General features: G+C 41.0%; 1 pseudogene; it reads right to left on the bottom strand.

Moving 5' to 3' along the window:
• Window positions 1-724: 724 nt before the first annotated feature.
• LOC147235396 (uncharacterized) lies at window positions 725-2,689 on the bottom strand (annotated as a pseudogene).
• Between the last annotated feature and the right edge of the window lie 24,438 nt (window positions 2,690-27,127).

The raw sequence follows: 27,127 nt of genomic DNA, 5'->3' as shown, positions 1-27,127 counted from the left end.
AATGTACCGTCGCAGCTTGTTTGTGCAACAGAGAGTTTGAGAAGTTGAAGGTGACACCTGGCAACCGCTTTTAGAATGATGGCTGTTCACCGTGGGTGAAGGTAACGCAGACAGTGAAGGATGTGGTTCGGGTGGAAGAAAATGCTTCCTGGTGAAAATGATTAACTGAGGGAAACGTTTGCGGCCGGGTGGTGCAGAGGTCTGCTCTCTCACCTCATGGTTCCTGGTTGAATTCCTTTGGCGGACGCGGGGCTTTTCTGTTTGCACGGCCCCGACGTGGCTTGTCTCTGGGTTGTTTTGCTTCCTTCTTAGGTTTCAAACCGTACAGGAAATAATCAAGGTCTCGAAATATTCCATAACTGCAAATGTCTTTCTATGAGGGTTCTGTGATTGACAGGTAACCAGCCCAGGTTCAGGTCTGCCTCTCACCCAGTGTCAGCTGGGATTGGCTCCGGTGACCCTCTCTGCAAGATAGGCAGAGTAGATAATTAATGAATAAATTACTTTTTTAATGGAAGAGTAGAAAGAGATATATTTTTTTTGAATTAATTTTTTTCAATCTTTTTTTTTTAATGGAAATCATTTTCTTACATTTAGACAAAAGTCATTAACTTCCGCTGTAATAAAAAGGAGGGCAAACACCTGATGTTTCACATTCAATAAGTCACAAATCGAAATCAGGAGAAAGTATGCTTTCATAATGCAGAAACACAGACAAAAAGATTTATATGTGCATATTCCATATTCTTCCTTCTCCTTTCGGCTTTTCCCTTCGTGGGTCGCCACAGCAAATCAACCTTCTCCATCCAACCCTATTCTCTGAATCTTCCTCTCTCATACCAACTACCTTCACATCCTCTCTCACTAGGGCCTTAAATTTTCTCTTTGGTTTTCCTCTAGACCTCCTGCCTGGCAGCTCCAATTCCAGCATCCGTCTACCAATATATTCACAATCCCTCCTCTGTACATGACCCAACCGTCTCAGTCTGGCTTCTCTGACCTTCTCTCCAAAACATCTAACATATGCTGTTCCTCCAATAGACTCATTCCTGATCCTGTCCATCCTGGTCACACCCAGAGAGAACCTCAGCATCTTCATCTCTGCGACCTCTAGCTCTGCCTCCGGTCTTTTCGTCATTGTAACTGTTTCTAGCCCAAGTACCTGAAATCCTCCAACTTCTATATCTCCACTCCCTGTAGCCTCACCGTTCCACCTGGGTTCCTCTCATTCACACACACTCTGTCTTGCTGTGACTAACCTTCATTCCTCTCCTTTCCAGCGCATACCTCCCCCTCTCTAGATTTTCCTCAACCTGTTCTCTGCTCTCACCACATATCACAATGTCATCTGCAAACATCATGGTCCATGGAGATTCCTGTCTTACCTCATCTGTCAGCCTATCCATCACCACTGTGAACAAGGAGGGGCACAGAACTGATCCCTGATGGAGTCCCGCCTCCACCTTGTACTTCTCTGTTACCCCTACAGCCCACCTCATCACTGACTTACAGCCAGCATACATGTCCTGTACCAGTCTAACATACTTCTCTGCCACTCCAGACTTCCTCATACAATACCAGAGTTCCTCTCTTGGCACCCTGTCATATGCTTTTCTTGGTCTACAAAAACACAATGTAGCTCACTCTGGCCTTCTCTGTACTTCCCTATTAGCATTCTCAAATCAAATACTGCATCTGTAGTACTCATTCTAGGCATGAAGCCATACTGCTGTTCACAAATGATGACTTCTGCTCTCATTCTAGTTTCCACTACTCTTTTCCATAACTTCATTGAAAGGCTCATCAACTTTATCCCTCTGTAGTTGCCACAATTCTGCACATTCCTCTTATTCTTAAAAATAGGCACGTCACAAGTTGTCTCCATTCTTCAGGATTCCTCACTCTCTAAGATCCTGTTGAATTATCTAATCAGAAACTCTTCCGCTGCCTCTCCTTGACACTGCCAAACCTCTACAGGTATATCATCAGGACCAACTGCCTTTCCGTTCTTCATCCTCTTCAATGCCTTCCTCACTTCACTTTTACTAATCTCTACTACCTTGTGGTCTACAATAGTCACCTCTTCTACCCTTGCCTCCCTTTCATTTTCCTCATTCATCAGCTCCACAATGAACTGTTTTCATCTTCCCATCACCCTTCTAGCGTCTGTCAGTACATTTCCGTCTCTATCCTTGATCACCCGGACCTATTGTACATCCTTTCCATCTTTATGTCTTTGATATGCCAACCTGTATAGATCATTATCTCCCTTTTTACTGTCCAACTGAGCATACAAGTCATGGTGCGCCCTTTGTTTTGCCTTTGATACTTCTATCTTAACCTTATGTTGTATCTCCCTGTACTCCTGTCTGTTCTCTTCCGTCCTCTCAATGTCCCACCTCTTCTTTCCTAACTGCTTCTCCTGCACTTCCTCATTCCATCACCAAGTCTCCTTATCTACTTCCCTTCCAGACGATACACCAAGTGATCTCCTACCTGTCTCCCTGATAGCACTAACCGTAGTTGTCCAATCATCTGGAAGCTCTCCCTGACCACACACAGCCTTTCGCGACTCCTCCCTGAAAACCATCCAACATTTCTCCCTGTTCAGCTTCCACCACTTTGTCCTCTGCTCTGCCTTTGTCCTCTTGATCTTTCTTGTCACCAGAGTCATCCATCAAACCACCATCCTATGCTGTCCGGCTACACTCTCACCTACAACTACTTTACAATCACTGATCTCTTTCAGGTTACCTCGTCTATACAAGATGTAGTCTACCAGCGTGCTCTGACCTCCGGTCTTATAAGTTACCCAATGTCCCTTTCTTTTCGGGGAAAAAGTGTTCACTGCAGCCATTTCCATCCTTTTTGCAAAATCTACCACCATCTGCCCCTCTGCTTTCCTATCCTGTATAGTAAATCTGCCCATCACTTCATCGCCTATCACAACATAGAACATCACGATTCTATTTTAATTTGGCCCTGGAATAGAATTAGTGGGTCCTATTTAAAAAAAATGATCAAAATACAATTCAGGTCTGTGTAATTTGTTTAACATTTCATTTTATGTTGAGGGAAAAGGGCGTGAGTGTTGACCCAGGGCTTTTTCTTCATGCTCTTCCAGACAAAGGGATTACAGTATAACAATATCTATAAAAATGTCAAACATTTTGGACTTAATGCATGAAGAAAACGTTCAGAACGATAATAATTCTGCTTAACTGTCATATAAAATGCATTTCACCGTCTGCGTGTTTTCCTCAGTGTGCTCTGCATTGGGAGTCTGTATCATCCTCCGCTCTAATGCTATCACCTCAGGGCTTTCCTGGATTACGTGTGCTTAAAACTGCTCAATGAGCAGTTATTCTTCAGTTCTACCGGAAGGGTTGGAAGCACTGTATTGCCTACTCAATATTCCGACATGTTGACAGCGAAAATGGAATATTTGCACTGAAATTACAGTTATTTCATGTAAAAATGGCTGCTGCACTTCTTCATTTCATCGCCCTCACACCTGAAGACAAAAGCAAAGACGGCTCCCTGGCGTATGAAAGTACATTAGTGTCCACCCAGTCTTACTATTCATCAAATTTCCTTAATTCCTTCAAACATGTTCACTAGAGTTAACATATTTCTTGCATTTTTTTATACAACATGCAGGTGTGGGTTTCTTTTACCAAAAAAAACAAAATGGGAAGTTTCTTTTGCTGTATGCCCTCTGACTCCTCACTGACCGACGGGCATTTCCAAGGCCCCCTGGATAATACAGTGCCGTGTCCAAAGCGCTCTCCTACAATTTGTTTTCGGTAGGTCAACAAAACATCTGTGCCCCACCACTGTTGTCTCGGCGCAGCGTTATTCTGACGGTACTCTCACTGGCCGATGACGTGGGTGATTTAGCTGTAGCTCAAATGAGATGAATGTTCTTGTTGAAGACTTTGAGTAACTATTTCCTTGTCTTCACAAGTGAGACGTCTCCAGAATTGGTACAATGCTGTCATGGGACAGGCAAAAAAAAACATGATGCTAGTTATAGCTGATATAACCTGGAAGAGGCAGCAGGATGGCGCGGTGCTTTGCACTTCAGCCTTATTGCAAGAAGGTCCTTGGGTCAATTCAGACCGGGGGGAGGGGGGGGCTTTCTGTGTGGGGTGTCCATACTCCAAAAACAAGGAGATCTTCAATTGTGCGAATGAGAGAGTTAATGGATGTATGTCTCTATATGGGTCCCAGTGTGCCATTTGGCGACTTGTCCAGGGGGAGCCCCGCCTCTGAACCAATGACAGCGGGGAAAGGCTGCAGCATCTCATGACCCTGAGTGCAGGATAAGCGGTATAGATGGTGAATCAATGAATGCATTACTGGAGGGGAAAAGAGAAGTTGTATTCCTAATGGATGAGGGAAATTTATTAGCATTTGAGCGATGTTTATCTGTATGCTGAAGCAGAGCACAAAATGCATCCTGCCCACTTTTTTTGCACATTGCTTTTATTTCCTGCTGTATATGAGGTAAATATTTACAGTATGTAAATATGCTTTATACTTTTTGTACCCCCAGATTTAAAAAAAAAAAAATATTATTAGCGTGTCATCGACTGTTTCTGGTATCTTATGCTGTTACTGACAAACAATTTCAAAGTACATCTCATTTAATCACAAAACCTAACCTCATTGATTATTGGTTGATTATTGGTATTGCTCAATAATAGTGCTTGGATTGCTCTTCAGGAAAAAAAACAAAAACAAAAAAAAAACATTGCAAATGGGTCACAAATTCAAAGGATTGTGATTCTGATTCATGAAGACATGTTTTAAACCAACTCTGAGGCACGGCACTTCATGTATACATTGATTGTGTAAATAGCTTATCCTGTGCGGAGAGTCCTTGGGGCTGCTGAAGCCAATCCCAAACAGACAATGAGAAAGGGGTGGGGTTTGTCCAGGACCAGTCGCCGGTTGATCACAGGAGAGTCGTGCAGCCGCTCGCTCTCTGCTTCCCAACTGTGGATAATTTCCAATGAAGATAGCGTTGTGAAACGAATGTGCATTAAAAAGACCCCGGGGATCAGTAGACCCCCCGGTGTGCAGAGAGACGTGAGCGGCTTCGCAACATGAAAAACTGACCTCTGTGCCTGGTTGAAGATCAGGATCTCCGCTGCGGTTTGCATTCATGCTTTTAGATGGGATGGCTGTTGCCCCAGTTATACATTTAGTCCCAGTAGACTAAATTGTATAATACAGCATCGGCATTCTTACACAATACCTCGGCAGTGGCTAATAAATTAGCTGTAGTCAAAGAAACTGATATCAATAGCTAAATATAAACCACATAACAGTAGGTTGAAGGTCTCTAGCTGCCAAGTGGTTCTGCTACACGGGCATTGTGCATTTCATAGACAAATACGCTGTGCATAATTTCCTCGATAAAGAGAGCGTTTGGCAAGTCGTGTTATCGTGGGGAAAGAGCTGATACCGAATAATTTGAATAAGTGATGTGACTAGAGAATTTTCCGACACGATCATCCGCCACATCGACTTAATGAAGCTTCCCCGGAGACAATATGAACCTGCAACACAGCCTGGTTTGTTGGTTTTTATTCAACTCCCAGGTGCGCAGCAGATGTCTGGTGGATATAATACATAGCCAAGAAAACGATTGTTGGAATGGAATAAATGTTCCACAATGTCATCCTTCTTTACGCCGACTTTTTATTTCTGTTCCTTTTGTGTGATTTTCGCATCCTTCCAACCAATTTTTGTGAGGCGTTAAGAGCTACTCCATCGTCTCGGTCTTTAAAGAACGCGTCTGACATTTTGATCAGGCTTGAGATTTTTTATTTTCGAAAGAATTTCTCCAAAAGCCAGTCTTTTAATCCGAGTGATTCAGTCTTGCGTCATGAGCTCATTGCTTCTTTTTCAACTGGGGATTTCTGAAAAACACCTGCTCGTCTATCTGATGTCCAATCAATGATTTTTCTTTTTGTGCGTGTGTTGGGTGGCTAGCGGGTTAAAGGGTTGAATCCAAATATTTCAGCCTTTGTGTTTGAGTCTTCAGAAAGGGTTTGTAGAACCTTTTTATCCCCTCCACAAAACAAGCTAAAACTGTCGGATTCCCAACAAATTTATTAGTTCTTTATTCATTAAATACCAACTACCCCACTGTCAGGATTGTGGTGGCTGTTCCAGCTGTCATCACAAGATACGGTATTCTCCCTGGATCGATCACAGGGCCTAATACAGAGACATACAGCTACTGCGTCTTTCATTCATACAGGTGTAATTTAGGGTCTCCAATGAGCCTCCCACATGTTTTTGGATCATGGGAGGAAACCAGAGAACCCAGAGGAAACCCATGCAGACATGGGGAGAACAAGGAAACACAGGAAAACTGCTGTTTGAATCCAACCAGGGACCTTCTTGTTGCAAAGCTACCCGCTGCGGCACCACGTAAACCGAGTCACCACACAGTTATATTCTTTTGTCAAAAAAAAGTCAGTTATTTCTCCGTATGTACTGGACCTACAGAGGAGATTTTTCTCACAATCCTACGGTGACATGAAATGAACAAAATAATAATAATATTGAGTGCAAATTAACACTAAAGTGCACTCTTACATGACACAGTAAACATTAAACAAGTATGAAGTATAAAGTTCTCTTCACGTTTCAGATTTGGACATACAAAATTAATTCTTTTTAGGAAGACTCTGCTGTCTGGATTGCTGGGCATTTATCGTTCGCTCTAACAGGTCAAATATTACTATTTCCCCTGAGGACCCTATCGGATGAATCTCTTTTGTTTTATCCCGCAGCTCTAGTGAGTCTCGCAGGGGGGTAGAAGGCCTCTGTTAAATATCACATGTCTTTATCCACATAGCATTGAAACCAGCACAAATCTAAACGCCGTTTGACTCGTCGGGCAACAAAAGTCAACCGAGTCATGCGATGTTGACTATTTACCAACTCGGGCATGAAAAAAAATCAGAGAGCAGCAAATGTAAATGCCTTTGTCCGAACCATTATCTACATGTTACACTAAATTCATATAAAATGTGTGTGTTAAGTGCACAATGCTGGATAATTATAGCAATAAACTAACAATTACAGAACAGACTCAATCAATTTGGAGACGTATTCAAAGTGAGATCTATTGGCCTCATGCAGTGAATCAAAATGAGTCCAAAAAAAAAAAAATGAAACCTGGAAATGGAAAAGACAGCATCACAAAGGCAGGCGAATCAAGCTCAATTCAACAGCTTGAAAAATGGAATAATTAAAAGAAGTCTTTTTCACGTCGGGATGCCCCGCCGTGGGCGTCAGTCACCCTCCCATGGAGGTTTGATAATTGCATCTCTGTTTAGCTGCTTTGTATCGGCTTTTGATTTGATGATTAATACTTTAATGCAGATGCTTTTCACGAGTGTGTGTGTGTGTGTGTGTGTGTGTGTTTGGGGGGGGGGGTTGCTGCAGTCCACAATAACAAATAATAAGACACATCAGAGAAACATTTTCCAAAGTTGATTGCACTAATTTATGTACGGTTTGAGTGATAAGTTACTGATGCATTTGATGAAGGCTGTTTAGTTGTCAGAGTATCTGGTCTTGCAGTAATTTCCAAGTCCTGTCTCCAAAATCATCTTCTGCCATGATTTTCCGTCATTCCTCTCTCTCGCTCCACAAATGGGGGAATCTCGAGTACACCGGTGATGGAATCTGTAAACCTCCCCCGGCCCCGATGAGCTGGGACGGAGTCAAAAACCAGCTATTGATTTCCACACAAAAGGGGCTACAGCGATGCACTCGTGTATATCTGTTATCGGTAATGAGTGCGATATTGATCAGTGTAAAATAAAGTGGTGCAAAGTTTTCTGCTCCACTTTCGAGAGTTACGACTTGACAGGGAGAGGGAAAAGGGAGGTTTTTGGTTTCCGTGTAGCCTCTGTATTCCACCCTTATGTTTCATCCAGCTCAACTGAACCCTTTCCTTCGCCGCTTCATATTATTCAAAAGTCCCGAGGTGTGAATATATATTTTCTGTAAGAAAAATATTCCAGTGTGAAGACATATGCAGCAGCACTGATTTGCGGGATTTCTTATTCATTTTTTTTTTTTTTTTTTTTTTTTCTGGTGTGTTTCATCTGGGAATCTGTCTTCCTCCATCCTTCCTGCTGTAAATGAGTGTGTGTCGCAGCCCCTAGCACCGGTTGCGAAGGTATGAACGCTGGCGTAACTGTGATCGGGCCTCAGCGTGACGCCTGATAACTTCCTGCCCAGGGGATGTGGGTGGTTGCTCAGGAAACGGCGCGGCAAGAGCCGGCATTCAAGATAAATGAAGAGGACGGAGATAAAACGCGACTATCCAGCGATGACTGTCGGAATTAGTTTCATTTTAATAAAAAAACCCCAGAGGAAACCTGAAAGGGACAATTCCACCGAGGGAAAGAATGAAGCGAATGTCATTCAGACTCCTTTAATGAGGGTCGTAATTGGTTTTCAGTGGAGATTATTGTATTGAATGCTTGTCTCTGTTCTGCATGGAAGCACGCACACACACACACACACACACACACACACACACAGACAAGACAGAAGGGAGTTTGATTGGGATATTGACCAACAATCTCACTCCCGAGATTTGCTTCTTATAAAAGTGGCAATGGATACGAGGAACACTATATCAGCAAGTAGATGACAAAAACAAAACAAAGAACCTCACCACAGAATAGGATATATATATATTTGAATCGGCTAATATAGTTAGATGAGTGATGTGTTAACATTAGCTGCTTTCTCACTGGAGGACTTTTTGCAGTTTCTGGTACCTTTTCAGGAACTGGGCTGTTTTTCATGCATTTGGAAAGCATAGGCGCTCGGATCTCAGTTCCTAGAACCATCTCAGCTCCTATTTTGAGTCTTTCTACAGTTCCATAGGAACTCATGGTGTAGTCGCTTGGTGATAAGTAAAACTTACCAATAATTAGGTACATAATTGTGAAGTGCCATTTGAAAAAAATAATAAAATAAAAACTATTGTGTTCACTGGTTAGGTGTTTTTTTTTTCTCCAAAAAAATGGACAGAATCAACAACAAATGAACTGAAGAAAATCTTGGAACATCAACATTTTGGCCAAAAATAAGGACGGATGTAGCCAATGTTGCAGTGCGGGGAATAAAATGCAAAATGAAAAAAAAGTTCCCTTGGAGGAAGAGGGTAGTTCCTGGAAAGAAATTCAAGCTGGATAAGATAAGATAAGAGAGGGAGAATTTATTCATTTCATGACGGGGAAATTCCATTGTCACAGCAGCCTTATAAATAGTGCAAACAGTGGTAATAGTAGAAAAAGAATAAAATAGAAATAATATAACCGCAATGTAAAATATAGAAAAAAAAGGTGTGTGTGTATATATATATATGTGTGTGTATATGTATGCATGTATGTATATATATATATATATGTGTGTATGTATATATATATGTGTGTGTATGTATGTATATATATATATGTATGTATATATATATATATATATATATATATGTATGTATATATATATATATATATATATGTGTGTGTGTGTGTGTGTGTGTGTGTGTGTGTGTGTGCATGTATGCATACAGTTTGTCTGTCTGAAAGCAGCGATTGAAGATATGACCCATGTCAGATGTGGATTCCTGACAGATTTAGGCCTTTAGATATCGCAGTATTACGATAGCATTCTAAGCAAGGCTAAAGTCAACGTTATGTCTGAAGTGACAATCAGTGACGCTCAGTCATGTGAAGGAACACATGTTCATGGCAAAATCAGTCATGTGGCTAATATTAGTGCGGCTCAGACTAGCATTGCAAAGTGAATCGAACTGAGGGAATGATCAATTGCTGTCGGGGAAAAAAAATATCAAGAGCAGTTGATAACTCCAGTTAGCCAGTTCGACCATATTTGAAGGATGGCCGGACGCCAAGGTTGAGCACAGGATGCCAAATGGAATCTATAACTCTAGGATCAGGGGCCTCCGCTCGCTTCTTGGAATAGCTGCTCCCTGGCACGTGATGCATAAAAGCAAAATTAATGGAAGTCTATGTTTATACTTAAATTTGTGAAGGCCGGCCAGTGAGCATGCGAGAAATGCCAGTTTTAGCCCTCGGCTAATTGGATGCCGATCAGATATTCTTGCTGCTCCGAGATTTTCGAAATGTTAAACTTTCAAATTATGAAAGTTTAATGGGTCGTTTTGTGCAGCCTGACTAAAATAACACCTTCTTATAACCTCTTTCTTTTTAAAATGACATTGTACTTTGAGATTTTCTTTTAGGCTCACATGCATGTGGACTACTGCCATGGATGGAGTTCTACTGTAAATTCTGGGTGCTAATGAGACTTTTTTCAGTAGCAGCTTGCTCCTGATCTATTGCCCTCTGTCAGTGGGGGAAGAGGGGGGACTTTTAATGATTTAAATAAAATAATGGCTTTCATTTAACAAAAAATGAACACCTATGCCATTTTAATTTCTAAAAATGAAACACTGACTAATGATCAAGAATGTAGATGTAAGCACCTTTGCAGGAACACTTTGCGGTCATGCATGAATGCACACACACACACGCACTGACACAAACATGCACACACACCCACACACACACACAGATTAAGGGCGTTTTCTTCTACTTCCAGTAGATAACTGCAATATTAAGTGCCGTTATTACATCATCTAGGGGTTCTGCGAAATCAAATTATCGATACCAGCCCCACTATGGCACTGAATATTTCTTTTGTTGCAAGACTCGGGAATCCAGGGAGTAGAGTGCAGAATTAGATTTGAAGGGATAGATAAGTAGATTTGGGGGGGAAGAAAAAGGAAGCTCAAATCCCTCGGTTTCACTTGCAGAAAGTAAAAGTGGTCATTGTTTACACAGATCCCACTCTGCCTTGATTTTCTAAATTTGCTTTCGCATTGTGGTCCACCAAAACTATTATATAAATATATACATATATTTGGCTTTGGTTCAGCACTGGTTGCGATGCTTTGTACCGTTGAAATCTCAAGGCCCCCAATTAGAGCATGCTTTATAAAGAGCACACATACTGTATAATTACAATAGCCAGTCATCCGCCCAGCTATTTAATGTGCTTTCCATGCCCAGATTTACTATTGTGATCGTACTCATTACGTACGATCACGTCCCGCTTGACAGTCGACATATTTTGGGAGGATTAAAAGCATATATGGAATTGTATTACTGCCACGATGGAATTCTATTAATATAATTGATAGTGTGAGGGAGAAAGTGAGTGAGTCAATGAATTTACCAACGTGGAACAAAAAAAACGAGGATGCCTCCCCGCTTTCTTGTTAAAAGGGGGCGCTTTGTCATAAAGGGGAAGTGAGTGGGAGGGGACGAACGATGACATCCCTCTCTGGCATCATCGCGAATAAATCGTGAATATTGACCGTATCGGTCATATAACACTGGATTGCCAGTAATTAGACTACTGTATCTCCCCATGCAGCATGGCTTTATCTGCATCAAATTAAAAAAAAAAAAATGTATGCTTAATTGTTCAGTTGGATAGAGAGCTTGATTTTAACACTCCTGGTTCCTGGTTCGATCTTTCTGTGTGGAATTTGCATGCTCTTCCTGTGTTTGTGTGTGTGTGTTTGCGTGCATCTTGGTGTCCTTCCCCAAGCTGAAAAACGCAGTAGGTTACCAAACACCCTTAATTGGCTTGATATCTAAATGAGGGAGTGAATGGGAGGTTACAAATCTCCATGCGAGGCCTCTTTGGTCAATTTGAGCAGGCCCGGGTTGTACGCCATCTCTCACTTAATGACAGCTAAGACAGTTTCCAGCATCCTCGTCCCCCGTGACCCCGAATGCGGGATAAGCGATAAACAAAACGGATGAAACGTTTCAAGCGGAAAATTTGTTAAAGCTTGCAAATCACACATCGACTCGTACGTTTTGCTGTTACTTGAGAGAGTGGCGTTTTCATTTTACTTTTTGCTCTTTCTGTTTTACAACTCAACATTTGCAGAGTTAAACAGGAAGTAGTTTGCCTGCAGGAAAATGCTACTTGTGTTCAAGTTCCCTTTTTGAGTGATGATGATGTAAAATGCTGAATTCTGTATGGGAGAAGTAATTAGCTTGTTGCTAATTAACTCTTTTTGCTTTCCTGAGTTGACTCACCTGCTCATTGGAGGCAGTGGAGACGTGACCAATCAAATGTGTCTGAATTCGGCAGTCCAGTCAACCAATCAGAAATACTGGAGTGTTGGAGATGAACACACACACACACGCACACACACACACACACACACACACACACACACACACACACACACACACACACACACACACACACACACACACGCACACAGACACTTACAGATATATAGAGCAGCAACCTGCTGTTCCTGTTGACTGAATTTAAGGACTGTCACAGTAAAGACTTGGCTATTCTATCTCTGCGTGTGTGTGTTGGTGTCTGTATGTCTTTGTGTGTGTGTGTGCTGCGGTTATGTAGTCTTGACTGTGCCTGTTTTCCCCTGAGAGATTATCAGGCTCCACAGGAGTCCTGCCACCATCTGACAGCCCACAGGCGTTGTGTCTCTGCGTTGCCCGTGTAAATGCAAACTTTACTTTTACACCCAATTAAGTGCTTACAAGACTTTCCAAGTTAATAGGCGCTTCTTGCGTTGGACAGCTGCACGCGTTGATGATATAAACAGCCCCGCAGATATGTGATGAACAAAATTCATCGCCTGAAACTGTCCAAATAAATTGGGGATTATGTTAAATGCATATAAAAATACATACTTTAGCTCTCAATTACCCATATTTCATATAGATTATGCATATTTGCATACACTTAAACTTAGGTAAAGATGTTTACAGAGGTGGTTGCCGAAGAAGTTATTTTTCCATCAGTGTATCATGCATTGAAAAAAAAGCAAAAACATGTTTTTGTCACCCCCTACTGGTCAGTTGAGGCAATGCATTTTTTTTTTTTACTTCTCCCTTGGTGTCATTTTTCTAAATCCAGAGTTTTTGGGCCCTGTTTTGTATGTAATACTGTCTACCTCAATGTGATGATAAAACTTCAGAGCAAAAACTTTTTTTCCCTAATATAAAACAGAAATATACAGCAACTCAAATTCTACTTTTCTTCTTCTATTTGACACTTTTGGATTCATCAGCCGCCGTCTGCCCATCGCTGTTTGCTTGTTTGGTAAGCTGTGTGCTCTGATAGCTGTTGGCTTACGGGCTAAGACGCAGCAGAGTGCTGCTGTTTCTTTGTTCCAGCCACCTGGGAGGAGGAGAGCGTTGCCGAGTGGATAACCTCCCGCTGTTTGTTCAGACAATCACCGCCGCCGCAGAGCCCGGCGGATGCAGCCGCTGTGGCCACTGGGTTCTTGGGGAATAAACAGTGAGAGGTTGTTGGTTCAGCAGAGCCTCCTCCCAGGGGCTGACCTTGGTTTAGGCCACCGAGGGGGGTGGAGGTCTCCTCTGCAGCTGCAGGGGTATTGGAGAGTAATGTGCTATAGCTCACCAAATGTACATTTAACTTCCCCTTCAGTTGGAACACTATCCCCCATGTGGCCAATATTTCAAATTTCCCTTTTTCAGTGTCATTTTTTTCTTGTACATCTTTTCAATGTACGTCGGCGCACACAATATTTGCTTAGCGTCTTTTTAAAGCTCACGGTCGCGTGTTTCGTTTCGAAATGTGCCGTATCAAAGCTATTCTATGCAAACACTTCCTATGTAGGCCAGTGCCCTGCAGCCGTTGGTTTAAATGAAGGCCACATCCTCACATGGCGTGAACCTGGTGGCTCTGGGAAGTCACTGTGTGTGTTATCTTGGTCAGCCAGAGGGCTAATGTGAGTCCCTCTCCGGATGTCCCGTCCTTGAACCAGGTTCCTTCATCTTTTCCCCATGTGCTCCGGTAGCTGATCTAGCGCTGAACACCGGGCCGTCTCCCGCCTGAGCCACGGGGCTCGAGTCGCTCTCTCGTGTCCCGTCGTTGGTCGGACCTCGGCTCGGTCTACCTTTTCAACGAAGGACTCGACCGGAAAACTGCACCCAGACACGTGCTAAACGCTGTTTTTGTCCTTCAGACAAGGACAGATGATCTAATTTAGTCATGACATTGTCGCCGATCGGCTGTCGGGCCCAGCTGATTGATAGAGCTTTAGGATCCGTCGCATCTGCCTCGCAATTTACTCACGCTCTTCTAAACTGTGATAGTTCGTAAAAACATACAGCGCGGGACCGTAAATGTCAAGACCGTTTGACTTTAACCACAAATTTAGGCGGTAAAAATATCTCAATCACAATTCACCGTATATTGGAACTCCAGCTGAAGATGCCTTATCATGTATATTTTTATGATCCGATTTTGCATCCCCTCCCTTCTTGGCTCGGGTTTCCGCTATCCGTCTGAAGCTCCGTGTCATACCGTACCCTCAAGCCGATAATCGTTAGATCAGACATTCTGTTTTTACCGAGTCCAGTATTTAAATCTGAAACTCCGTCTTTGATCGATTTAAGCTTTGTACAATTTGTTGGAGAATATTTGTTCCTCTCATCTTTTAAGGCGTCTGCTGAATACTCAGTTTGGATCATTAGGCTTTCCTCCCTGTTAATAAGAGATTTTGTTTATTAGCGGGTAGCGCCGCCACCTCACAGCAAGATGATCCCTTCTTGGGTTTTCCCCCCCGGGTTCTCCGATTTGCTCCCACTGTCAGCTTTACTGTCAATTTCTGCACGTGTACTGGACATACAGAAGAATCGAGAAGATGTTTCTCACAATCCCACGGTGACATGAAATTAACAAAATAATAATTATAATGCAAGTGAGGTGCACTGTTACATTAAACAGTACACATTAAACTATGAGGCATGAAGTTTAAAGTGTGTGTGGATACAGACTGATATTTGAGAGGGTAGCAGCCGAGGTTTTTGTTTTTTTTTTTGTGTGCAGTTTAGTGCAAAGGTTGATTGGTCGTACATTAATGGTGGAAACCATGCAGTGATTCAAAAAGGGACCCTTAAAATTGAAGGCGAATGAGAGTGAATGGTTCCAAGTCTCTACATGTGGCCCTGCAGTCAGCAGGTGAGCGCTCCGGCGGCGAAACCCTGCCTCTCGGCCAGTGACAGCTGGGATAGGCTCCGGCATCCCATTGACCCTGAAGTCAGAATAAGCAGGGTAGATGAATGAATCAATCAATCAGTCAATCAAACCCGGGGGGCTCTTACGTCTGGACAGTGCAATCACACATTTGCTACCTTGTTCAAGGGATAGAAATGGACATGTGGTGAAAACCCTTTTTTTAATTTTTTTTTTTTTTTTAACATAAATAGTACAAATATACATATGCACAAATAAACGTGGCAAGGTAGAATTGAATGTCAATGAAACAACCGGGGATGAGGAAGCAAAGGACATAAGGACATTCATTCTGTATGTAATCAGAAGTTCATAGTGTTAACGCTTTGTGAGAAATGTATAATGCTAGACAAAAAAGAAAGTAAAAGAAAATAATTAAATCAATAGATCTAACTTGGTGGATCACAAGGAATCTCAGACATCAAACTGTATATTTTTTGGTTTTTGGATTTTTCTATAAGGTTTAAGGATTTTTTATATAATTCAAAATCGTTTATAAAGAACGTAAAATTTGGGCAACATTTTTGCATTCTGTTTTTGTGAATGAAGAACTTGGCCAGGCCTAAAATAACTTTGACACATAGTTCATCTCTTTTGCGCATGGTGAAAACACATGGACCAGGAAGTGGCTGTAAGTTCCTGGAATGTGACAGGAAGTACCTGTTACTTCACTTCCGTTTTGCACATACTGGCTAAAACTGTGACATATGAAAAAAAAAAAAAACTACGCCCCTAGAGGCCGGGAGGAATGAAATTACGAGAGCCGGGTTTCACTCTGGACCAGTTATTATAGTAGTAGTCCCAGTTTAATAATATTCAGCTGCCAGATGTCACAACTACATCAAGAGTAATTTAAAGGTCATTTATAATTTAGCTGCCAAGGTCAGCTGAGTATACGTGGAAGTCAGAACACATACATTCAGTTGTGACTCATTAATCATGAAATCTCGAGCCTTTAAAATATAATCATCTGGAATGAGAACGGTCTTTTTAAAGGGTCTGTTTGGAATACCAGTGCCGTGGATCCCTGGATACGAGGTTGTAGGTCAGATATCAAAATGTAAAAAAAAAAAAAAAAAATTGTAATTTTTTATTTTTTTGTGGATTTTCATTATATTCTTGCACACAGTAAAGTGAAAATGCGGCAGGTTAGTTTTGTCAGTGTTGTAAAATATGCTTTTATTTGTCACCCGTTAAGAACCGGAGTGCCGACTCTTCATTTGCGCAATTTCCTTCACCACGTCGTTGACCTTTTCTTCTGGAAACACTCATTTAATAAAGGAATAAGTAGATTCAATTTTTTCTAACCTCTAATTTCTGCATGGCATTTGTTGGGAATCAAAAAGAAGAAAAAAAAAACATCCTGCTTGAAAACTGTATTCTATTAATTACAGAGAAATACTTTCCGTGCAGTGTTTACTCTCATTCCACCCCCCTTTGTGTTCAACTTATCATCTCTCTGCACTTTTTTCCCAACCCCTGAAATGAACGAGGTGTAATTATGCTGTAATAAAGTACGGTGTGCGTCCTTCACGCGCACGTTGTGGGAAAACTGACTGCCCTCACACCTATACGAACGGAGCAACCTTTTCTCAAATGTTTTTAGAGCTTGTCATATTTGTATGAGGGAGAATGTGTTGCGTGGGTGTCATTCATTCATTGTTTGTGTGTGTGTGTGTGTGTGTGTGTGTGTGCGTGTTGAAGCCACAGGCGGTATTAATTAAAACCATCTGCCCCAGCTCTATATCAATTTGTTTTCCAAACACAGAAGTGAGAGAACGAGAGACCGCCCTGATTTTTCTTTTTGATCCGGATCCTTTCGGTGCAGACAGTTTTGGGACGACAGCGAATCAGATGTATTTTTGGAACATTAATTTTTTTTTTTTTTTTTTTTTCTGGCCACAACTGGCAACCAGAACAAAAGCGGCGGGTCCGGCAACCTGGCAAACAGGAACATTGAATATATACAGCCATACAAACCCCGGGGGTACGAATAATTTCAGGCTTGAGTGTATACATATATTTTTTCAGCTGCTCTCTGCAGGGGTCGCCACAGCAAATCATCTGCTTCTATCCAACTCACTGCTTCTTTTCCTCTCACACAGACAAATTTCATCTTCGAGTCCTCCTTCGCTTAAATCTCCTTTTTCGGTCTTCCTCATAAATGAGCTTTGTCTGAGTGGTTTAATGTCGCTGCAGAGTGAGTTCACTGCGACCTGTACTTTTCGACCCCTCACAGAAAGTAAACTATTTGTAATATTTTGGGTAAAGCCTGTATGGCACGGTTTACATTCTGAGACACATTGGCGTTACTCATTCATCTGAAATGAAAGTGGGTTTAGTAGAATTTAAGATTCAAATCCTAGTGGATCTTAATAGAACAGAATATTCTTTTAATCATCCGCCAGTCGGGAAATTTAAATTTACCTGCAGCAGAAAGTGGATAGTGCAGGAGAGGTAGTGAGTTATGTCCAATCAGTCAGATGTATAAATAAAAATAGGTATAAAGATACAAATATTAAAAAATAAATACAATAAAAAAAATAATAATGGCAATGCGTTTTATTTGTATTCATATTTATTCATGTATATGTATATACTCACAAAAGACTGATTTCAAAGAAACAGTAAAAACGAAACTAAATTGACTAAGTCAGTAAAAATATCAATAAAAAAAATAAAAACAAAAATGTGACAGAGCAGCTGGCATTGGATGGAATCAGAACGTTTTTCAGAACGTGATTCTTTAAACAGAACTGGGATTCGAAGTGAGGGATGTTTCATCCCTCCTCTGTAAAAGTCCAAATCATCTCGGTCCGACTATATCTCCGAAAAACAAAAAACTGTACATCTGATGGACCAACGTCTTCATTTCAACCTAAACATCTCGTCTCTTAACCGGGCCACGTGTCTGGTCACCTACGGAAAGATAGGCTATTATTGGGTGTGTTCAGTCAAATTGCTGAAGACATCGGGAACTAACTAGCTGTTCTCCAGCATTCTGTTTGCATTCTGTGATTTTGAGCCGACACACGACGCAGTTCCCGCAAACCAGCAGCGCGCGTTGACAGGAGTCGGCGCGTCGAGTTAACTCCCTGGGAAATTGATGCAGCGGCCTGCCGGTCGCAGCTTTTCATCCGGGCGGCCTACTGTGGCTCCTTCGGGTTCCATTACTCCTTGCAATATTTCAGCCTCCTGTCAGAAAGCGGCAAATTGGCCATTATCTTCACTTGGATGTGCATTTTTGATAAACGGCCGCGTTCGGCATGGACACAATGAACGTAAAGAGAATCCTCACGCGGCCCCGTGTGGTACGGCGAGGTCGTGACCGCCGTGAATGCGTGAACCGTACGGACGCTCTTTAGCATCCAATTTGCTGCTGTTACACAGGTCAAGGATGTTGGACAACCACTAAGGTTTTCTATAAATGCCCTGGACTCCAGAGCGGTCGATGCACAGTAATGTTTAGAGAAGGAGATGCTTCAGAGCGAAAAAATAATATCTCTGTAAGATTACAGATCTTCAGGTAGGCCGGGTATACCTCCGCCGAGGCTTCAATGACCCGCCCTCAGCCAACGAGACCTTTCGGTGACCCGCGGGAGCAAGGCAGCGCACAGACAGATGCTTTTAATGACTTAAGTATGACCTCTGGACTTTCTGGTAGATGCTGGCTGTTTTAATCCACACTGAGGTTATTCAGAGACACAGCCGGGCCTGCCTGAACCTTTCATGTTCACTTACCCAGGGCGAATCCACAGACTAATGAAAAGACTGCCTTGGTGCAACATACTTGAACAACGACGCTTTTTTTTTTTTTTTTTTTTTTTTTTTCTTTTTAAACAAATGTCCTGTTAGATCGCAATCCGTGAGTAATTCTATCAAGCTTGGGTGGTGTATATCAAAAATATACAAAACCTATATGTTGGGTTGCTCTTGCACCATAGAAAAAAATGAATGGCAAAATAAACTGCAGTTTATTTTGTGAAAACTTTCCATACATTTAGCACACATGAAAATGATAATCTATATTATTAATACATTATAATAAAATTATTATTAATATTCTTAAAATTTTGGCTGCTCCCTTCAGGGTTTGCCACCACTGATCATCTCTCGCCATGTAACTTCTTCTTGTTATTGTTAATATTTCATTTTTAATCTTATTTTTCAATTTTTCTTCATTTTTAATTTCACTTCTTTTAGCACTTTGTCACTTTTATTGCTTTTAGTTTTTATGTTTCTTCAAAATCTGTTTTGCATCATAGATGTTTATTAATTTTATTAATTTTATTAATTTATTATATTAATAAATATAATAAATTTATAAATGTATTATTAATTTATTTATTATTAATTTATTAAACCTTAATAATGTTAAAATTCTGAATTATTACAAATGCTTGCCTCCCAAGATGATCATTGACCACAAGCTTTGTGATCTGTCAAGAAATTGATCAATTGATTTTATCAGATTATTGTGTGTAAATTGTGTGTCTCGAAACTATTTTTTTTTTCTAATTTACATCCCTTCCGGCCCTGATCCATCGCTTTAATAGAATCGGATGATCAATTTCATATTTATAAACAGGTATTTTGCGCTTGAGCCTCAAACTCCAAAGAGCAAATCGATAAGAACCTCTCAGAACGCAATCATTAATACTTAATAAGCTTTTGTGCAACCATTTAGCTGTGCGTGTTACAAAAATCTAAAGCCGTTAAATCAGCAATAAATTAGTTTGGAATTAACTTTTTTTGCTGGCAATGGTGCAGGAGCAGTTGACTTTTATTAAAGCTGTTAAAAACAGCTAACTAAAGACTACAATACTTCCGAGTGGGTAACGATTTATGGACATTTATAAAGTTTATCAGGACCCTAAAAACTAGTTTTTCTTCATTTTTTTTTTTGTGACACCTTTCAAAACACACACCGCCTTGGTTATTCTTGCTCTTACACGTCAGTTTGATAGGTAAAAAGATTTCTAACTGTGAGACAGGTTGACACTGAAATTAAATCTTTACATATATTGTATAACTCTGGTTTCAGTCCGTGTTTTCCATGCAAATGCCAATCACGCGCCGAAATGTCTTAACACCGGCTTTTAGATACGGCCTGGTGTGAAACCCACACGGATTTTCGAATTCATAAAGCAATTTTGGCAGGAGAGGGAACTGTCTCTAAATAGTTACTTAAAATGTTATTACAGTCACTGTGCAATTTGTCCCTCGACGTTCACTTTCCACAATAGATCCACTAAATAAATCAGTGTTAGTGCGCGATCGCCCCCCTCATCCTTCCGCCCCCACACATCGCTGTTGTCTAAATCTTTGATAGATGTCTGACCATGACGATCCGCGGGAACGTATCCGAAGCTCCCCCAGTAGGACCCTTTTAACTTTATTAAACTGTCAAGATGTCATAGTGTATTATGCCACTCACAAACAGCCAGAGTTTTAACATGCGCCACTCGGAAAAGGCAATACTTCATTCTGAAGGGTGGGAGTGTGTTGTGATGTCTTCAGTCATATTGTGCCCTCTGCAATTACAATTACCAAAATTACAAAATAAATCAGCTTAACATATACATATATATCTATATATATAATATACCCCTCAGGTTGTCAGTGAAGAGCTTCCCTCAAGCTCTTGATTGGCTTCTCAGACACTGTTGGAATTTTCCCATCCCTCTGGAAAAGCCACCTTACCCTTTCTGATGACCAGAAACCTGGATTTGGCAGACTTGAGACTCATTCTTGCCCACGCCATGAGCCTTTCAAGACCTCGAAGGACCCGCCTTCACTTCCTGGCGATTTGGATTTAGTCCTGTTGGTGCTTTTGTGTGTTCTCGGTTGCGATGCTAATTATGAGGGTGCTCATTGTCTGGAGCCTCCCGCCCACCTCAACCACGGGCTGTATCCACATCTTCGTTGAGTTTGCACCAATCTGATGGTCTATGGGGAAGTGTTTGTGGTGTTTGGAGGTTCTGGACAGTGTGGGGTGACTCTGGGCCCAGATTCTCCTGCTACTGCTAGCAGGACTTGGTCATGACCCTCTCCTATGGCCTCAGAACAGTAGCTCAAGATATGCGCCATAGTTCCCTTTCTCAGGCAGAGTTAACAGCAGGCAAGTCCGTCGGCCCCCAGATGAAGCTGATGGTCTCTAGTTCTCTGGTTTCCTCCCTGCAAAGAACACGCAGGATGTTCACCGGAGACCCTTAACTGTCCGTATATATGAATGACAGTGTTTGTATTTCTTTATAAGATGTGTGAAAGTCATCTTGGGTTGCGAACCAGGGAGCCTGGGGATTAAAACTGTCTCACTTGTGTGAGGGTTCTATCTTCCCACATTCCATGTGTTCCCTTTTTCAAGGTTTCCAAAGCAACTTCTTGTAGGGATTTAACATCAAATAAAGAGAATTTTCTACATTTCATCAGCGCAGGCAGAAAGACGGGAACCAGCTGACGGAGGCACTGACGCAAATGTTTCCGGGATCTCTGACGGTGTGTTGTCCCTCCACCTCGGCTCGAAATAAATTCAAAAGGTCATATCATGTCGGTTTTAAACTTTTACATGCGTGTGTGTGTGTGTGTGTGTGTGTGTGTGTGTGTGTGTGTGTTGATCCCATTGCCTTTTCCCAGTTCTGTTTTTCAAACCGGGCCGAGAGCAGGTGAAGCACAACTCTTCGATCGAGAACGAAGTAATTGGCCTCTAAATCAAACTGTTTTCAGATCCCGGCTCTTTCCTGGCAGGATGTCTCTCCATCCTCGGGTTACCTAGTTACCTCCTCTTTTTTGTTGTTGATGTATTAGTCTGAAAGCTGCAGTGCTCATCTCACTCCTTGTTCAATTTAGTGATTCTCAGCAGCGATCAGAACATTTATCTTGTGTATTACCACCAGTGATCGTCCAGTCATTAACTTGATGTGCGTCTGTCCTCTTCTTCATCATTTGTCCTCCAAACGGTTGAGCAATGATGTCTTTTTCCCTTATTTCATTTATTTTTTTTTTATTTTCCTGCATTATAAACAGTCATTGCAAGTCATGTCTAGGCGGTAACAGCCGTAGAGTAATGGAGAGGTCATGCCTTTTTGTTTTTATCCGTAACTTTGTCCAACCTTGTCCCCAAGAATTGACATTTCTTGGGGACAAATTCACACTTGTGTCGGCCTCAGCAAAACACAGCATGGGGCGTGACAGAAATATTACTTTACTATGTTGTAGTATTACAATGAAATTGTACAAATAAAGACTCACCGCCACACGTGCACTGCACTCCAAAAGGTCCAAAAAGAACTGTTTGCGAGAGGACGTATGGGTCCAGAGTGGTTTTTGGCCTAGTTTATTTATCTACCTATTTAGGCCACATTTATTTCTATTTTTTAGTTTGTCATTTAATTTCACTCAATTCAATTTTATTTTTTCTCATTCATGAGAATTTATTTTTTTAATATATAAAAAGAAAACCCTTTATTTATTTCTCTATTTTCTGTGCTTGCCCTCTTGCACAGCATTTTGATGGAAAGTGCTCTAAAAAATGTTCATTGATTATATCCATTACAAAATGTTGTAGATCAACTTGTTTTGCTCTGAACTGCGTTAGATCTTGTTAGAATTCAATTATTTCTCTCTGATTCGAATTCAGTTTCATCACACGGTGCGGAATAATCCCACAGAGATCACTATGAGATGAGGAATATTAAATTCATTTATAAAGAAAACACTTTTTTTTTTAAATGAAAGGACATTTACATGCTTATTCATCAGATTATCAGAGAAACAATAAGCTACAGGACTGATTCGTCTTTGAACTGATATAACATATAGTACATAATGATATTTTACATAAATATATATTGGGTACTTATTTCTTGCAATCAATCTGTTATGAATGTATTAGATTCGGAAATTACTTTTTCATAATTAAAAAAAAAAAAAAAAATTAAAACTAAAATATGTAAATTGTCTGCATTGTCACTATGTGAGGAGAGCAAATACACACACACACACACACACACACACACACACATACACTATGATAATGTTATTACAAGGTATGAGACTCTTATTTTAATGGAATGCAGTCATCTTGAAATTTTAGATTATTAACAGTATTATAATGTAAATATACTTCTGTAAGTATACCATTATAATGCCGCTGTTGGCCTTCACGGCACCACTTCCAGCCAATCAAAATCAAGAAGAACAAGAATGTACTGGTTGTTCCTCTAAAAATGGATTATTGTTGAAATGTAAATTCAAACAGGTCAAATTCCCCTCTCCACGTCATCGCATGGGAGGGTTTAGCCTTTGAGGCGCTGTTTGCAAGGAATACGGTATTCTACTTAAAATCCAAAGAATTAACCACAATCCAGCTACACCAGTTATGCACCTCCATTGTGTTTGAGAGTTTCCATGCGTGTGTGTCGATGGTAGTTAAATATTCTGAAATCATTAATTTTTCTGGACAATTTTCTAATTTTTGCCATTTTTTCCCACACACTCAAGCAAAGGTTACCAACAATGAATGCGGAGAAATTGGAAAACTAAAAAAAAAATAAAATAAAATAAGTGCAAAACCTACAGGAGTACCTTTGCCCTTTCAGCTACTTAGATTTGAAGCATTGTATATTTATAAAACATTTATTAACTGTTTTTGTACTTCTATAAATTCGAGTGTCATAAGGTTATTCGATGAATGGGTTTTTCAAGTGGCTCAGAGTGTTGCTTTTATTCAAAGAGACCCTTCACGTTCAGTGTTCTCCGCGTGAGACGGACGAGTGCGGAGGTGGATTTTGGTTCTGCCGTTCCAGCAGCCCGCTCTTGCAGAACACGAGAGCGTTCACATAAAAAAAGAAGCGAATACATGGCAAAGTGCATTTTCATGTCGACGGGAGCGGCGGGAGAAATTCAGCTTCAACCCCCAACAGTATATTTCTTTTCTGTCCTCCTTTTCTTCTGTCTGGTTGCATATATCCGTCCAAGTGAAGGGAGTAATTGGTCCCCGAGAAATGAACTATTCATAAATCATAATATGTCACCTTGTGGAGTGCCTGTACTATTCAACCACTTATCAAAAAAATAATAAAAAATAAATTAAAAAAAAAAGTTCTTCTGCTGACATCTATCACACAATATAGTACACGTGCCAGATTCTGGTATGACGGGTGCAGAGATGTGATGCAACCCAGTCTTAATTTATTTCCTTCAGTCCTGTGCATCATTTTTAGAATTTATTTAAATGTGGAGATGGACCCCCCCCCACCACCACCGCAGATCCACCCTCCTCATCAGTCATCTCTGCCAGAGACCTCAGGGTTGGTCTTCTGCATCGGCCATTAGCGTGATGGATCGACGGGGATGTGTGAGCTTTGGCCGTAATCTGTCCCCGACATGTGCCGAACAATGGTCAAGTTTGAGAGACAGGGAGCGAGAGACAGTATTCTACATCGGTTTATTAAATCAGAAGAAATGCATTCAATTGGAATGCAGGGGGGAAAGTGACGAACTAACAATGGCAAAAAATACTGCACTGACAAAAGTAGGTTTTGTATCCTTGCTGAGCAAAAAAGAAAAAAAAAAAAACAAGCTCTTGTACTTAATGGGTATCGGCCATGTTTGGCCTCCTTTTCTTGCTGCAAGAGTTTTTAAGCTCACCGGAAAACTGACATGACACAGTCAATTTCCTCACACAGGCATGGAAATGATGTGGATTAAAAGAAGAAAAAAAAAAAAGGGAAAAAAATGAATTAATGACACACATACACATATGTATGTATATATATCTAAATATCTATCTGAATAAGGAAAATGAAATGGACAATGTATATATATATATATATATATTCTTTTTTACATCCGACCTTTCATTCACACATCATATAAGACATGCAAATTCGCTCATTCACATATAGAGAAATTTAGCAATTCACTCTTTTATACCCACAGCTGTACAATTTAAGGTCTTCAATGAATCTTCTGCATGTTATTAGAGACAGACACAGGGAGAACATGGAGCCCCTACACAGGAAGGCCACCTGTTGGGGTTGATACATTCACCTAAAATGTGGAAAGGGGAAAATATTAAGGATAATTTGGTTATCCATTTTTTTTTTTTGTCTTTGCCAAACTCAATGGCAACTGGCAAAATATGAGGAAGAGGAGAGGAGTGAAAAATCAGCATGGTCATGGAGGTCATGATCAACACACCATGTGATCAATAGTCGCCGGGTTGAATCCAAATAAAACTGTTTTTTCGAGCAGGTGAAAGCGGTCGTCGGTAGTGAATATTTTATCTGTTTATTTTAAACAGCAGAGGACAGAAAGGTCCCGCTTGAGGTCGGCGGCGCCTCTGTCCATGGTGCTGAATCGGTGAACAGCCCCATGCTATTTTCTTTATTCGGGGGTTTGTCAAAGAAGCTTGTTTTTTTTCGTTTGTTTAAATGAAAATATACAGCTGTTACCTTTATGGTACCAAACATCTCTTTTTATTTCCCTTTTTAGTCTCCTAATTACCTCCGACCACGCTTCAGCTCAAATTCTGTATAATCCGGGTCTCCTCCCTGCCCATTAACAGCTCGACACGTGTTCTCATCCTGTTCGCACGGGGCGTGCGATTTTGAAAAACAGGATCCGAAACGTCGTCGCCGCGTGTATCATTGTCCATTCACTCTCTAACAGAACTGCCAACATCTGGCGGCAGCATGAATAATGCATAAAAGCGCGCAGTCAGTATGTCAAGGCAGAAATAATTTACATTTCAGCCGCCTGACCGCTGACCTTTGCAGCTGTGACTCCAACAAGACTTGACTCCTCACTAAGAATTGCTTGACTCATCTTCCCTGACTGACAGAAAGCGTTATTTATTTATTTTTTCTTTTTTTATTTAACCCTCGAAATGCAACCCTTTGGGCTCCTGCTAACGTGTTTGACAAATGTTATCCCCCTACGCCAAACATCAAGGGGGGAGGGGGGTATATGAAGCGAGCAGAGAGCGCTACAGAGAATAGCCAGATTAAATAATCGGCAAATGAATCCGGGATGCTATTAATTGAGCCACGATGCGTTCGCTGTCTAAGGTTCCACCGTAAATACGGCTGCCGACTGATCCGCCCCTGCTCTTATATTTAAACCCCCATTTGCTTAAACATCACTGTTCCCATTAAATTATCTCACGAGCGTCATTTACCAAGTGCTTCGGATGAATAGACGATCATCATTTTCCGTTGATCCTCATTCCACTTTATTTATTAATTTCTTTTTTTAACAAGGTTGTTAGCTAATTTAATTACCGGGGTTATTTGTGGAATGAGTTTTAACCAAACTCGGCGTCCTGAAATATTTTTTTGAATATTTATTCGCAAAATATATCATGCTCATTCATGACAATATAATATAAGGAGAGAGGCGAGCTATAGAGTTCTATATTATATCTTTTTAAATAGCAGTTAAAAGACATTTTGTATCACTTCTTTCGATAATGTGCGCAATCATCCAAACCATTACCCTCTGGCAGGCAGATACATATTTGAAATTTGAAAACGACTACAACGATCCAGTTTTTACTGTGTAACGTTACAAAGGTCTGAAGTTTAGTTGTTTTAAATTAATGTTTATATTGGTTTTTATGGTAATTTGGCCTCGCTTTTCAGAAATCCCCATTAAAATCACATTGCCGCCGTCAAACTGTAACCTGAGGCTGCTCGTCTGGCGTTGTTGCAAAGTTTAAATGTTTACAGGTTATTAATCTCCTCAGCTGGATGTTTACGGAAATGATTTGGCTGAGTGCCTCGCTTCGGGTCACAACAGCAGGAGGCTCAGCCAGTAAAATTAAAGTCCCGTTCGGCCCCTCGGTCGACCTCAGCTTTTCCCCCCTCCGGGCCGCCAACCGAGCTTATTTTCACTTTTTTTTTGTTGTTTTTTAGAAAGATTGTGTCCTTTTGTGTTGTTTTCTAACCGTTTACACAAC

This window comes from Fistularia commersonii, chromosome 3, assembly GCF_037954325.1.
Source record: "Fistularia commersonii isolate RoL2024-O1a breed Wild chromosome 3, RoL_Fcom_v1.0, whole genome shotgun sequence".
Taxonomy (NCBI): Eukaryota; Metazoa; Chordata; class Actinopteri; order Syngnathiformes; family Fistulariidae; genus Fistularia; species Fistularia commersonii.
This window is presented reverse-complemented; position numbering and strand designations above follow the sequence as displayed.